Here is a 5,343-nt window from a genome sequence, read left to right on the forward strand (position 1 = left end):
GTCAATATAGAACTAAATTTGAAAAAGTCAATTAAAAAAATAAAATCGGTCCAAGAATTAATAGTGTTTTTTTAGGTGTGGCCCCCTTGGACTCGAAAATCGTAAGAGATTTCTAAAATCTGAGTAAAGAAATCCATAAAAAATATCATAATTGGACCAAACATTAGAGCCATTTTTAGGGGGTGTAGCCCCTTTCACCCTTTATAACACAAACCCGCAAGTGATTAAGAGGATATTGAAATCTGACTGAAAAACTCAGTCATGGATTATCAAAGGGAATCAAATAAAAAACAGTTTCAAAATTGGACCAAAAATTTTAAAAAAAAATTGGGACGTGGCCCAATTTAACTCCAAAGCGATTAGAGATACACCTGCCCAGTATAAAAAAAAATTAAAGAATTTAAAAAAAAACAAAGCCACCTGAGTCATAAAAATGGACAATAAACATTCCTATAAATTCTATTGATATAACACATTTTCCCCTTTCAGTTCCTCATTTCCAAATTGAGGATGGGGGAAAACTAAAGTTAAGGTGCGCCGACGACGATGACAGCGACGATGACGTCATGAGAATACCATTATACTACCAACATTTTTTTGTTTTTGCGGTGAATTCACACGAAATTAAAAATTACTAAGGTTGTAACGCTTCTGGACCAGGGTTATATTGCTATAAGTCATCACTACAGAAGTTTTATGGTCGTCATCATGAATTCGTGAATCGTTATATTGTATCCATCTGCACCATGAAAACGGATTTATTCAACGGGTCATAGTTTTCCTTTCCTCATTTGTCTACCCCGGACTTGACTTTCTATGAGGAACTCGGCGGGTGTTTCTAGAAAAGCAGAGGACGCTTACCCTACCGGTGCACCTGGTCCAAGCTCCCAGTTTTTAGTGGAGTACGAGTTGCTCGTTTGCTTTTGTTACTTTGTATGTATGATTTTAGTTACTTTATGTTCTTTGTTGTGTATGTCTGTTTTCCATGTCTGGTCTTTGTTACTGGATTACATTCTTTTGATTACCGCTATAACCTTTGTTCCCTTGATCAGAATATGGTTAATTTCGGGGATACCGCATAAAATAGTGTAACATAATCTAAGCACTAACAAGGATAACAAAAAATAGTCATCATTACATTCGAAGACTTACTGAAGAAAGGGCATTTACTCCGGGACAAGAATCAATCTAATTCAAGTCATACCAATCTTGCACATACACGCACGCACGCACATTTACAGTCAGGGGAGTGTAAAATTGTCACATAAAGAGTCATCTTCGAAAATTCATAACAAGTCGAAAGCCGAAAATTTGGCTCTTGACACTAAAATTAATTTAAAGAGTCGGATATATTTCCTCTTATTATGTGCATATACTGTAAAATGAAATGCTACTAATCTATGTTGATCAAATACTTTTAATGGTATTACATTATAATTTGTTAGGGTACAGAACTCATCACTACATGTACTATAGGAACCACATGGGACTAATGTTTTATTAGACATATGTGAAGGGCGTACAAGGGGAACCTTTCAACTTTCTCCCACCCTTCACTCCTTTCTCTTATCCCTTCTCTCCTTTCTCCCGACCCATCTCTCCCTGTCTACCGTCCGATGTGTGGTATCTCAGTATGAAATAGGGAAAATCAAATACATGTATATCAACATTAGGTAAACATACGTTAAACCGTTTTTTACGATGTCGTTATATAAAGATGTCAAAACATAAAAATATTATCGTTAACGCGCGTAGTATATTATCATTCACACACATAAAAAAGTCAATCACTATCATTTGATAGATTTTGTAGATAAAAATACGTATAGCGCAAGATTAAATCAAATGATGGTAGAAATTCCGACCAAATAATAACTTAAGGATGCTCTACTTTAGTTTTACATACGTTATTAATGCAGTTTCTAAAGACATATTTTAATTTTACGAAATATTAACTTCTCTTTGAAGTGTCCTTTATTTTGTCATGAAAATACGTGTTCTAAACACCACTATTTAAAACGATTGCAAACACGCGTTAGTTCCTTTATGGAGCTTTGTTTTATATTTGTTTTTGCTTTGTGTTATGTTTGTTGGTTTTAATATTTGTTGTTTTTTAAAGTTTTTTTTATTTAAAAACTCAAAAAGGTTTAAAATTGTGAATTTCTGTTTAAGTAAATTAATGAATTAATGCCTCAAAATTAAAGGTGCTTGATATTGTTTTTATTTCTATTGCAAATCAGGTATTTAAAAAAAAAAAAAAAAAAAAAAAAAAAAAACGAAATCTGCATATTACTAGGTCCGAAAAGGTAAACACCCGATAATTTTTATTTTAAGTCATATTTAGTATTTAGCAGCACTATGCAATAAAGCATCAATTTATCTAACGTAGAAAACACTGCACAGTTTATGTAAAATGTTTTAGGTATATTAATTTTCAGAATTTTTACATTCTTTATATCGGCTTTTAAAATTAAATATGAGTTAAAAGTATATTCTAAAAGATAATTAATAACACAAAACATCATATTTTATGGGGAATTAAAAGTGTATATTGGATCAATTGTTAAGTATATATTCTGACAATACGACTGTAGAGCCCTCAATAAACTGAAGTAATTTATTGAAGGTACTTAACTTTGATTATCGTTTTGTGAAATGCAAGTTCTGAGCATCATAAACTTGATACGCCCACTCCCCCATTGATAACATGCAACTCCTGACCGCCATTCAACTTCCGTTCAATGGTGTTACAGAGTAACAGATAAGACATGGGTCCCCAATGTCCCCGCATTTATAAATGACTAAGTCCATATTTTGCTATTTGAAACCCCGAAATTGATTCGGATCAAAATCTTAAAAAGATTTGCACATTGGGAACATGTAATAAAGATTCCGTGAAAGTTGCATTCAGTGGTGAAGGGGAGCGACGGATATAATAGGTGGATCCCTTACGGGTACTTAGCATAATCACTACGCCCTTCCAAAGTACATAATAAAAATGATGTAAAACAATTGGATGTAAGCCAAAAATAAAATAAAAAAACAGTAAACAATTTGTACAAAAAGGCCTAAACCGGAATTTTCCCATGTACTTGGTTTATTTGTGAAGGAAAAAAAACCACACTTTACCTACTTTGTATGATTACTACTTTGATAAGCATATATATATAACAATAAATATGGCAAATTTAATAGCTTGGTACCCCCAAGCAAACAAACCCCTCCCCCCCAATTGCAAACATGCCTCCTGTATTGATAAACAGATACATGTAAGAAAAAAGTCCCAAACCCAAAGAAGAATTTTAACGGGGTAAGAGGGTACAGACGGAGGAAATAGCTTTTAAACGTTGATCAACATCACTGTCTATATATCTTGTGAAGCAATCACTTGACCAATATCATAGTAACTTAATCTCGTTGTCAGAGAGACCTGCTTTTGAGCCCCAAGTAGCGGCACCACGGCGAAAGGAATGACCACCATAGCTTGCGGTATCTACATGTAAATTTTGCAGAGCAAAACGAAAGGCATTTAAAAAAAACAGTATATGTTAAACATGACTTATCTGACAAGAGAAAAACGAGGTCCAGAGGATCTCCGGCTAAAGCTAATACATGAGACATGGCTGTAGCTGGACATAACGGGTGATTACTTAAACAAGGTCGTACCACTTCTATTGGTTTTGATCGAGATTGAAGCGTTTTAACTACTTTTAAACGTAAAAGCATACCCCAAAAACAATATTGTTGTGGTTTTACAAATCAAGAATGTTCCTTAAATTCAATAACAGTTCCGGCGTAACTGGCGCTTTGCAGGATTGACTTGTTCCTAATTCTCTTTTCACACCCGTTAGTAAGTGCTGTATATTCCAAGAGTTAGAAATAGGATTCTGTATATCGTGCATCTTATGTAAAACAGATATAATGTTCAAGTAGGAGCGAAAAGAACTATATGCGAAATGTTTCTTGTCCACTAAATATGCGATATAAATCTCAATAGTCTTCTGGTCACATGGTACCGGCTACAGTTTGTACTCGTCGCAAAACTGAAGATACGTATTCAGGTGCGTGGCGTACGTTCCAGCTGTTGATTCAGCCCACCCCATTCCTTTCAATCGTCCAACGGCGATCTTCAAGTCCGCTATCATATTTGCATATTTTTTTGCATATTTGCACATTTGCAAACGAAACATGTCTTAATGGTTCATGTACCGTAAATGGAATACAACTGTATCTAGTCAATATATCATAAAGTCTCGAAAGTTGACCTTCTTCGTGAAGACGTGAGGCGGTATCGGCAATAAAGTTGTAACGCCCTCTCAAAAATTTTGCCTGAATGTCAAAATTATACATAGCGGACAACCAAAGCAAAGTTCCAGTAAACTTATCAGCCACTTGTTCTTGACGACCCCTTGTTCAAAATACATTTGGTCGTCATATTGTCCGTAAACACCATAACAGTTTTATTTGTCCAAAAATGTCCCCAGCGAAGTAAAGATGACAGCAGCAGTTTCTTTAATATTGATATGTTCATTTTGAATAACTGGCAAGTCAATAGACCAATTGACATCTCCAAATATCTCTATTGTAATAGCCAGCGTCTCCTAATGAAGACTCGTCAGTTTGTAACGAAGTGATTTTGTTCGAGTCCATAAATTTCACTGTGCCATTGAAAACCTTCATAAATTGAATCCACCAAGAAATGTCAGCATGAAAATTAGGCAGATAATAACACTTTGTCACTGCGGTGTTCTACATTAGAAATAGCGTCAATTAAACGTCTCAGAAACGTTCTACCACCTTTCACCATTTGACAAGTCCAGTTTAACTTGTTGCAAAGTGACTGAAGTTGTTTAACATTTGCATGTTTGCGTTTTTCAAAGGACAACAGAGGGCTATAAAATTCAGATTGCTTCTGCTCTGGCAAGGTAAGTGTCAAATCACGGGTATCGATTATTATGCCTACAAAGTTATTCGCTGTGCTGGACCTTCTACCTTCAAATAATTTATGTTAAAACCTAATTGTCTCAATGTGCGAACCAATAAAAGCAAATCCCTACAACAATCATACGTAGTTTCTGAAATAATTAAAAAAACGTCTAAATAAGCAATACATGTTACATTGTATATACATTTCATAATGTTACAAACTGACCCTCTCAACATTTGAAAAATTTTTGGGCTTTGCGAATGGCCAAATGGAAGTTTAGAATCATACATGTAATAAGGAATGTCATCACTTGTGAAGGTCCATTTTAAGCCGGTGTATTCATGATCTAACTTGTGACATTTTAACGGATCTATACGCACTTTTAAGGTCAAATTTTGCAAGAAAACTATTTGGTT

General features: G+C 34.6%; 1 pseudogene; it reads right to left on the bottom strand.

Moving 5' to 3' along the window:
* Positions 1-3,302: 3,302 nt before the first annotated feature.
* On the bottom strand, positions 3,303-4,501 carry LOC148625491 (uncharacterized; annotated as a pseudogene).
* Between the last annotated feature and the right edge of the window lie 842 nt (positions 4,502-5,343).

This window comes from Perna viridis, chromosome 2, assembly GCF_037379345.1.
Source record: "Perna viridis isolate PV_CMFRI_1.1 ecotype Kerala chromosome 2, ASM3737934v1, whole genome shotgun sequence".
Lineage (NCBI taxonomy): Eukaryota > Metazoa > Mollusca > Bivalvia > Mytilida > Mytilidae > Perna > Perna viridis.